Genomic DNA, 11,526 nt, shown 5'->3' on the forward strand with positions numbered 1-11,526 from the left:
TCTGTCTATTGGAGTCAGGGTCTCCAATCTCAAAATGAGGGAAACCAACCTTAGGTTGGTTACAGACGATACTTCTGCATCTTCCATCCTGTGGGGGAGGGAAACCAAGGAAGTTGAACAGAACCCTCCCTCCCGCCACACCCACCGACAAACCAATAAGTGATTAAATGGCAGATTTCAGAACACTACTTTGCCTTAACTATAACGCTTTTGCAACCTCTATGTAAAGCATGTAACAATAACACATTCCCAGATGACCCCCCACCCTCCCGTGCATCGAGTCTTGCATTATCCACTCTCCCTTCTAATCCTCTTTGCTGGGGAGTGTCAGATAAGTGTTTCTCCTTTTGCTGGACCTCAGGACCCGCATTTTGTTAAGATTTGGCCTTTGTTCCTAGTGGATGGTCAACGCTGTGCTCTGTAGTTGGGCACCGACCCTCTTGGCCTCTGGGGTCTCACTTCTTGCCACGGTTCTCTTGGTGCTCCCACCTGTAGCGCCGGCACGTACGGCCAGTCAGGTATCACCACTAATGGCAGTTCTAGCGCTCCTAGGAACCCTGGTAGGTCAGCTGGTGATCTGAAATAAGCTGTTTTCCCATTTCTCGTAGCAATGAGTTGGAACGGGTACCCCCATCTATAAGGGATGTTGTTTGCTCTTAGTTCATTTAAAATCGGTCTTACTGCTCTGCGCAGTTGTAGTGTACGTCGCGCTAGATCTGGAAACACCTCTATGGGAGCTCCGTTGTGCGCAATTGTGTCTCCCTTTTCACGAGCCTTTTTCATTATAGACTACTTATCCTTGTAATAATGTATGCGACAAACCACGCCCCTCGGTCACAAGCTCAATGCATTTTAAGGTTATATAGTTCTCCTTTCTTCAGAAACTGAAGTAAGTGACATCCAAGTCTATTCACATATACATAGAGAAAAGAATAATCTTCATGAGAATATGCGCATTTTTCCAGTCAACTTCCCAAAAGATGAAAACATTGTGGGTGAGAACAAATCTAAATAATTGCAGAACTAAATCACAAAAATCCTTGTCTATGATGGAGACATTGCCTTCTGATTTGAAGGATACGACAGATATTGTGAATAAATTGAATGGGATTCAGCTTGAACCTGATATGGTTCTAGTTGTATGTGATGTGTAATCCCTATACACAACCACTCATCATGAAGTAAGAATAGATGTAGTTTGTTTTTTTCTGTCTACACTTGACTTGGTTAACGATATTTGTGATTTTATTCTGCAATCATTAAGATGTGTTCTCACTCACAATTTTAGGTAGAGTCATTAATTCCAAAGTACTGCAATGGGGGCGTGCTGTGCACCCTAATATGCAAATTTGCTCCTGGGACTGTGGAAGAAGAAGATTTATCTCACTGACCCTGTGCAATTTGTGGGTAGGGTACAGATGTGGTGCTGTTTTATTGACAAAATAATTATGGTTTGGCGGGAATAAATAGAGGAGTTGGGTAATTTTATGATCTGTTTGAATAATAACAAGCTTAATAATAAACTTTCTGATAAATGTGGTTGCTCCAATATTGACTTCCTTGATGTTCAATTTCAGGTGAATGACAATGGCTTTGTCCACTCAGACATATACAAAAAAAGACATCAGTTAACTTGATTCACCCTAAATTTCTCATTAATAGTATGCCCAAGTCGCGTCGCGTTGCGTTTTTAACATTAGAAAGTCCCATTAACAATTGGAAAAAAAACGCCGCAGCAAATTCGCAGCACAAAAAAAACGCTAGTGGGTAGTCACCTTTTATGGGGATGCAAACCATGTGATAATTCTGCAGCATGATTCAGGAAATAAACAAGGGTACATGGTCATCCATAAGATTATCTGCAGTACAAGAGATGTAGCTTATTTTACAGTTTGTCCTAGTTATTTGTTCCATGTTGGTCTTACCACCCATGAGTCGAGACGTAGGGGGAGAGAACATATATTGGGAATTAATGCAGCTGTCCATGAATCTGATAAGCAAAACTAAATACACTTCCGAAACACTTTAATCAATTCCATAGTTGTAATGGCTCTTTATTGAAGATCATGAGGATAGACAGAGTTCTGATTAACTCAGTGTGAACCTTGGAAAAAGTTTCTTCCACAGAAAAAAAATCCTGTTGGGTTTATTTATTGAGTAAAGAAGTCATCCATGAGGACTTAATGAGAATTTTAATTGTGCCCCTTTTTATAGCTCTCTGGGAAATCTCTACACTGTTTTTTCTAGGATAATTGGTTTTTTTTCTATTTCTAGATGTTTTACTTAAACATAATTATTCCTGTGATCATTGTTATTAATTGTTGTGGATATGTTTTTAGTTCTTGATTTAGGATGGGTTTTACCTGTTTTTTTTTGTCATTTCAGATTCCGGTACTGGCATTGGATCCTTGTTGTTCCTCCCTTTTTTTCATTTTCTTTGGATGTAATCACGTGTTCACAACTTGACCTTATTCAGTTTTATCCCCTTTTTAAGATAATGCATATTTGCAATAATTTATTAACTGCTATAAGTATGATCCACTCTTGTATTTTACATACTTTTTAGAATATATATGTTGTTATATATGTTTTAACAATATATAGCGTATATTGTCATATTTATATATTTAAATCTTTATATGTATGTCATTTTCACTGTATGCTAGGGGAGCACTTTTGTCACTTTTATGTTGTTCACCCTGTTTTATCAATTGTGTCATATTTATGTGTCCAATTATTGATATAAGTATGCAGGCACAGTACAAGCAACTTTGGGCGGGATCATATGATACAATCAAGTATTGTAATCCAAAGAAGGAACATGTGACCGTGAGTGTTAGTACACATGCACAGCGGCTCTAGATGTGATCCTGATGTATAGCTTTTAGCTTATACTCTTTAGCTCATACTCCATGATGAATACTTCTACGGCGTTGTTTTGCATTCCTGGATTCATGGGGGTTAAGTTCAGTTGGCATTAAGCCTGTCCCCCAACCTGTGAGTACTTTTCAACTTGACCAATGTAATATAACATTTAGTATATACTGGGTATATGGTGGTTGTTCTGTTGAGTGTCTCTTCTGTTTCTATCGGATTCATATACAGTCTTTTTTACAAGCATTTTTAAATGTAAAACAAATAGGGTTTATGAAGAAGGCCTAAATTATTTTAATTTACTGGATGTGGTTGTTCACGAAAGGATGTTACAAGTGTGCCCATCGTGTATGCAAAACCCGCAAACATGGATATGGGAGATAATTTTATATCATGTTTTACATCATGATCAAATTCCATCTCGTATTAATTGCAACTTTACCTTTGTTGCCTTATTTTTTGTCTCCGGTGTAGGATCCAGTATGTCTAGGCTGTATAACTTGCTCATTAAAGGTACAGACCATCCCACACTTGGCTCTTATGGGAGATTGAAAGCACGCAGCTCGCACCATGGATTGTGTGAACAGGCTATTTCAAGGAGCTTGAATTAACCCGTTCATATGATCTTTACAGCTGTATAGTCGTGATCTTTGCTCATGGCTATACAGCATGGGGACAGCCCCTGTGTGAAAGAGCTCTAGAGAAAATGTTTCAAGTCTGGTTTTCAAGGAAGTTCAGAAAGTCTTACCAACAAAAAGGGGAGGAGATCATAAGAGTTTATTGATGAGCTGAGAAGCATACTGGGTCTTTACACTGGGGACAGGTGCTCCTGACTGTTTAATTCATAATTATGATGTGATACATTACTATTAGGGTTCAGTCACACGGGCGCTGATCCACCCATGTTTCTGGATGATAAGATGGCCGCACTGCAGGTGCAGATGACTCTCCGCAACGGCTGGGAAAAAGAACACATAGCAGGCAATGGAGCTGGTCACGCAGAGATTTGTCCGCACGTGGTGCGGCCGTCTTTATCGTCACGGGTGGAACGGCGCCCATGTGACTGAGCTCTTACTATTTCTGTAGCTCATGTCGGTTATGTATTTGTTTTCAATTTTTAATTTTTTTTTCTGTAATAATTGAGTTTTGTATCTGTTGCATATTTTTGAAATGTTTCTTTTCCTTCTCTCCTTCATCATCCCTCTCTTTTCTTTCTTTAAATCAGTCATTTGTAATTGGATTCTTGGAAAATAAGTTGGGTATTTAAGGTGCCATTTGGATTTACTTTTTAAACATATGTCAGGATTAAGAGTCCTGATCACCATACGTAGGGATAATCTATAAACCTATGTATGATCTTTTTCTCCATGCAAGGTTACATTCATCAAAATCATAAAACAAAAATACATGTTTAGTATCGCTGTATCTGTAAAAGTCTAATCTATCAAAGCAATGCATTATTTACCCTACATGGTGAATGACGTCTGAAAAAAAATTAAGAAAGTCAGAAATGCATTTTTTGGGTCATTCTGTCTCCAAGCAAAATGCAATAAAAAGTGATCAAAAATAATTTAATGTATTCCAAAATGATGCTATCGCAAACTACAGGATGTCCTGCAAGAAATGAGCCCTTGCACAAGTATGTGGACAGAAAAATAAAAAAGTTATTGTGCACAGAAGATGGCAACAGAAAAAAAGTAGCATAGGAAAAAAAAAAACGACATAAGTTTGATATTGTAGCAATCGCACTGACCCATAGAATAAAGTCATCATGTAATTTTTGTTGCAGTTTGTGGCCCGTAGAAACAAGACGCACCGAAATATGGCGGGATTTCTTTTTTTTTGGTTCATTTTACTCCACTTAGAACTTTAAAAAAAAGTTCAGTACGTTATACGGTACATTAAATAGCACCATTGAAAAATACAACTTGTCCTGCAAAAAACAAGCCCTCATACAGCTAAGTTGATAAATAAATAGAGGAGTTACGATTTTTTAAATAGAAAAAAGCTTGAGACGTGCAGCTATTATTCAGTTTTACCAGTGCAACCAACATGTTTTCATTTTACGGGAACATATCAATTACTTTCTCTTACAAAAATGTTTTAAAAATTTGTTGCATAGTGTAATCATTACATGTAAAAGCAACTTTTGTTTGCTCTGCAGTAAAAAATACCCAGGAAAAGTTATAGTCTGATAAATATTTTTCACGTCCAACCTGAACGTTCTGGATCTGTTACTTACAGATCTCCCACAAATGCAAAATAAAGACAAAACAAGAATAGAACTTAAATATAGGAAATACTGACCCTATATAACCAACACTGGGAAGGGCCCTGGCTGAAAGCAGGGCGATCGTCCTGAAAAGGACGTCCCTGACCCCGTGCCTTCGCCCCTAGTTGACCATACATCAGAAAGGGAAATAACAGAAGAAAAACCAAACTAGAAAAGCAAACCAACGCAGTACTTAGCTTGAGATGCAGCCTGTAACAGAGTGATCTAGGATCAAGGTTCTGACTAGAGATGAGCGAACACCAAAATGTTCGGGTGTTCGTTATTCGTAACGAACTTCCCGTGATGCTCGAGGGTTCGTTTCGAACAACGAACCCCATTGAAGTCAATGGGCGACCAGAACATTTTTGTATTTCGCCGATGCTCGCTAAGGTTTTCATGTGTGAAAATCTGGGCAATTCAGGAAAGTGATGGGAATGACACAGTGACGGATAGGGCAGGCGAGGGGCTACATGTTGGGCTGCATCCTAAGTTCACAGGTCCCACTATTAAGCCACAATAGCGGCAAGAGTGGGCCCCCCCCCCTCCCAACAACTTTTACTTCTGAAAAGCCCTCATTAGCATGGCATACCTTTGCTAAGCACCACACTACCTCCAACAAAGCACAATCACTGCCTGCATGACACTCCACTGCCACTTCTCCTGAGTTACATGCTGCCCAACCGCACCCCCTCCCCCCCACAGCGCACACCAAAGTGTCCCTGCGCAGCCTTCAGCTGCCCTCATGCCACACCACGCTCATGTCTATTTAGAATTGCGTCTGCCATGACGAGGGACCTCAGGCATACACTGCAGAGGTTGGCACGGCTAGGCAGCGACCCTCTTTAAAAGTGGCGGAGCGATAGCCCACAATGCTGTACAGAAGCAATGAGAAATAGAATCCTGTGCCACCGCCATCAGGAGCTGCACACGTGGGCATAGCAATGGGGAACCTATGTGCCACACACTATTCATTCTGTCAAGGTGTCTGCATGCCCCAGTCAGACCGGGCTTTTTAATTCATAGACACAGGCAGGTACAACTCCCTATTGTGAAGTCCCTGTCGACCCACAGCATGGGTGGCTCCCTGGAACCCAACGGCGGTACACAGAAATATCCCATTGCATTGCCCAACACAGCTGAGGTAGTAATGTCGTGCTTAATGCAGGTGGGCTTCGGCCCACACTGCATGCCCCAGTCAGACTGGGGTTCTTTACAAGTGGACACATGTAGGTTTAACTCCCTGTGGACCCACTGCCTGGGTGGGTGCCAGGAAGCCACCGGCGGTACATAGAAATATCCCATTGCATTGCCCAACACAGCTGAGGTAGTAATGTCGTGCGTAATACAGGTGGGCTTCGGCCCACACTGCATGCCCCAGTCAGACGGGTTCTTTAGAAGTGTACAGATGTATTAAAAACTCAGTGTGCACCTACAGCATGGGTGGCTCCCTGGAACCCACCGGCGGTACACAAAAATATCCCATTGCATTGCCCAACACAGCTGAGGTAGTAATGTCGTGCGTAATACAGGTGGGCTTCGGCCCACACTGCATGCCCCAGTCAGACTGGGGTTCTTTACAAGTGGACACATGTAGGTTTAACTCCCTGTGGACCCACTGCCTGGGTGGGTGCCAGGAAGCCACCGGCGGTACATAGAAATATCCCATTGCATTGCCCAACACAGCTGAGGTAGTAATGTCGTGCGTAATACAGGTGGGCTTCGGCCCACACTGCATGCCCCAGTCAGACGGGTTCTTTAGAAGTGTACAGATGTATTAAAAACTCAGTGTGCACCTACAGCATGGGTGGCTCCCTGGAACCCACCGGCGGTACACAAAAATATCCCATTGCATTGCCCAACACAGCTGAGGTAGTAATGTCGTGCGTAATACAGGTGGGCTTCGGCCCACACTGCATGCCCCAGTCAGACGGGTTCTTTAGAAGTGTACAGATGTATTAAAAACTCAGTGTGCACCTACAGCATGGGTGGCTCCCTGGAACCCACCGGCGGTACACAAAAATATCCCATTGCATTGCCCAACACAGCTGAGGTAGTAATGTCGTGCGTAATACAGGTGGGCTTCGGCCCACACTGCATGCCCCAGTCAGACGGGTTCTTTAGAAGTGTACAGATGTATTAAAAACTCAGTGTGCACCTACAGCATGGGTGGCTCCCTGGAACCCACCGGCGGTACACAAAAATATCCCATTGCATTGCCCAACACAGCTGAGGTAGTAATGTCGTGCGTAATACAGGTGGGCTTCGGCCCACACTGCATGCCCCAGTCAGACTGGGGTTCTTTACAAGTGGACACATGTAGGTTTAACTCCCTGTGGACCCACTGCCTGGGTGGGTGCCAGGAAGCCACCGGCGGTACATAGAAATATCCCATTGCATTGCCCAACACAGCTGAGGTAACGTCAGCTGTAATGCAGGTGGGCTAAAAATTAATTTGATTACACTGTAGGCGAGGGCCCACAAAAATTGCTGTATCAACAGTACTAATGTACATCCCAAAAATTGGCCATGGCCAGCCAAGAGGGCAGGTGAAACCCATTAATCGCTTTGGTTAATGTGGCTTAAGTGGTAACTAGGCCTGGAGGCAGCCCAGTGTAACGAAAAATTGGTTCAAGTTAAAGTTCCAACGCTTTTAAGCTAATTGAAACTTATAAAAATTGTTCTGAAAAATTATTTGAGTGAGCCTTGTGGCCCTAAGAAAAATTGCCCGTTCAGCGTGATTACGTGAGGTTTCAGGAGGAGGAGCAGGAGGAGGAGGAGGAGGAATATTAGACACAGATTGATGAAGCACAAATGTCCCCGTTTTGGATGGTGAGAGAGAACGTAGCTTCCATCCGCGGGTGCAGCCTACGTATTGCTTACGTATCGCTGCTGTCCGCTGGTGGAGAACAGAAGTCTGGCGAAATCCAGCCTTTGTTCATCTTGATGAGTGTTAGCCTGTCGGCACTGTCGGTTGACAAGCGGCTACGCTTATCGGTGATGATTCCCCCAGCCGCACTAAACACCCTCTCCGACAACACGCTAGCCGCAGGACAAGCAAGCACCTCAAGGGCATACAGGGCTAGTTCAGGCCACGTGTCCAGCTTCGACACCCAGTAGTTGTAGGGGGCAGAGGCGTCACCAAGGATGGTCGTGCGATCCGCTACGTACTCCCTCACCATCCTTTTGCAGTGCTCCCGCCGACTCAGCCGTGACTGGGGAGCGGTGACACAGTCTTGGTGGGGAGCCATAAAGCTGGCCAGGCCCTTAAAGACTGTTGCACTGCCTGGGATGTACATGCTGCTCGATCTACGCACATCCCCTGCAACATGGCCCTCGGAACTGCGCCTTCTGCCACTAGCGCTGTCGGCTGGGAATTTTACCATCAGCTTGTCCGCAAGGGTCCTGTGGTATAGCAACACTCTCGAACCCCTTTCCTCTTCGGGAATCAGAGTGGGCAGGTTCTCCTTATACCGTGGATCGAGCAGTGTGTACACCCAGTAATCCGTAGTGGCCAGAATGCGTGCAACGCGAGGGTCACGAGAAAGGCATCCTAACATGAAGTCAGCCATGTGTGCCAGGGTACCTGTACGCAACACATGGCTGTCTTCACTAGGAAGATCACTTTCAGGATCCTCCTCCTCCTCCTCCTCCTCAGGCCATACACGCTGAAAGGATGACAGGCAATCAGCCGGTGTACCGTCAGCAGCGGGCCAAGCTGTCTCTTCCCCCTCCTCCTCATCCTCCTCCTCCTCCTGTACGCGCTGTGAAATAGACAGGAGGGTGCCCTGACTATCCAGCGGCATACTGTCTTCCCCCGCCCCCGTTTCCGAGCGCAAAGCAGCTGCCTTTATGGTTTGCAGGGAATTTCTCAAGATGCATAGCAGAGGAATGGTGACGCTAATGATTGTAGCATCGCCGCTCACCACCTGGGTAGACTCCTCAAAATTACCAAGGACATGGCAGATGTCTGCCAACCAGGCCCACTCTTCTGAAAGGAATTGAGGAGGCTGACTCCCACTGCGCCGCCCATGTTGGAGTTGGTATTCGACTATAGCTCTACGCTGTTCATAGAGCCTGGCCAACATGTGGAGCGTAGAGTTCCACCGTGTGGGCACGTCGCACAGCAGTCGGTGCACTGGCAGCTTAAAGTGATGTTGCAGGGTGCGCAGGGTGGCAGCGTCCGTGTGGGACTTGCGGAAATGTGCGCAGAGCCGGCGCGCCTTTACGAGCAGGTCTGACAAGCGTGGGTAGCTTTTCAGAAACCGCTGAACCACCAAATTAAAGACGTGGGCCAGGCATGGCACGTGCGTGAGGCTGCCGAGCTGCAGAGCCGCCACCAGGTTACGGCCGTTGTCACACACGACCATGCCCGGTTGGAGGCTCAGCGGCGCAAGCCAGCGGTCGGTCTGCTGTGTCAGACCCTGCAGCAGTTCGTGGGCCGTGTGCCTCTTATCGCCTAAGCTGAGTAGTTTCAGCACGGCCTGCTGACGCTTGCCCACCGCTGTGCTGCCACACCGCGCGACACCGACTGCTGGCGACATGCTGCTGCTAACACATCTTGATTGTGAGACAGAGGAGGAGGAGGAGGAGGAGGGTGCTTTAGTGGAGGAAGCATACACCTCCGCAGATACCACCACCGAGCTGGGGCCCGCAATTCTGGGGGTGGGTAGGACGTGAGCGGTCCCAGGCTCTGACTCTGTCCCAGCCTCCACTAAATTCACCCAATGTGCCGTCAGGGAGATGTAGTGGCCCTGCCCGCCTGTGCTTGTCCACGTGTCCGTAGTTAAGTGGACCGTGGCAGTAACCGCGTTGGTGAGGGCGCGCACAATGTTGCGGGAGACGTGGTCGTGCAGGGCTGGGACGGCACATCGGGAAAAGTAGTGGCGACTGGGAACTGAGTAGCGCGGGGCCGCCGCCTCCATGATACTTTTGAAGGACTCCGTTTCCACAACCCTATACGGCAGCATCTCAAGGCTGATGAATTTTGCGATGCGGACGGTTAACGTTTGAGCGTGCGGGTGCGTGGCGGCGTACTTGCGCTTGCGCTCGAACACTTGCGCAAGCGACGGCTGAACGGTGCGCTGAACTACACTGCTGGATGGGGCCGAGGACAGCGGAGATGAGGGTGTGGGTGCAGGCCATGAGGCGGTAGTGCCTGTGTCCTGAGAGGGGGGTTGCATCTCAGTGGCAGGTTGGGGCACAGGGGGAGAGGCAGGGGTGCAAACCGGAGGCGGTGAACGGCCTTCGTCCCACCTTGTGGGGTGCTTGGCCATCATATGTCTGCGCATGGTGGTGGTGGTGAGGCTGTTGGTGTTGGCTCCCCGGCTGAGCTTTGCGCAACAAAGGTTGCACACCACTGTTCGTCGGTCGTCAGGCGTCTCTGTGAAAAACTGCCAGACCTTAGAGCACCTCGGCCTCTGCAGGGTGGCATGGCGCGGGGGGGCGCTTTGGGAAACACTTGGTGGATTATTCGGTCTGGCCCTGCCTCTACCCCTGGCCCTGGCCACCGCACTGCCTCTTGCAACCTGCCCTGCTGATGCCCTTGACTCCCCCTCTGAAGACCTGTCCTCCTGAGTAAGCGTTGCACACCAGGTGGGGTCAGTCACCTCATCGTCCTGCTGCTCTTCCTCCGAATCCTCTGTGCGCTGCTCCCTGGGACTTACTGCCCTTACTACTACCTCACTGCAAGACAACTGTGTCTGATCGTCATCGTCCTCCTCACCCACAGAAAGTTGTTGAGACAGTTGGCGGAAGTCCCCAGCCTCTTCCCCCGGACCCCGGGAACTTTCGAATGGTTGGGCATCAGTGACGATAAACTCCTCTGGTGGGAGAGGAACCGCTGCTGCCCAATCTAAGCAGGGGCCCGAGAACAGTTCCTGGGAGTGTTCCCGCTCCTGAGCAGGTGTCATTGTAGTGGAGTGAGGAGGCTGGGAGGAAGGAGGAGCAGCAGACAGAGGATTCGGATTGGCAGCAGTGGACGGCGCAGAACTGCGGGTAGACGATAGGTTGCTCGAAGCACTTTCTGCCATCCAGGACAGGACCTGCTCACACTGCTCATTTTCTAATAACCGTCTCCCGCGTGGACCCATTAATTGGGCGATGAATGTGGGGACGCCAGAAACGTGCCTCTCTCCTAATCGCGCAGCAGACAGCTGCGACACACCTGGATCAGGAGCTTGGCCTGTGCCCACACCCTCACTTGGCCCTCCGCGTCCTCGGCCACGTCCACGTCCACGTCCTCTAGGCTTACCCCTACCCCTCAGCATGCTGTATTACCAGTGATTAGATTTCCCAGGCAGGAAATAAATTGGCGCAAGACTGCAGGCCAAATATAATTTTTGCCCTTTTTGGAAAACGAAAGGCCCCACTGCCTCTAGTGA

Source organism: Eleutherodactylus coqui, chromosome 13, assembly GCF_035609145.1.
Source record: "Eleutherodactylus coqui strain aEleCoq1 chromosome 13, aEleCoq1.hap1, whole genome shotgun sequence".
In the NCBI taxonomy this organism is placed as follows: domain Eukaryota; kingdom Metazoa; phylum Chordata; class Amphibia; order Anura; family Eleutherodactylidae; genus Eleutherodactylus; species Eleutherodactylus coqui.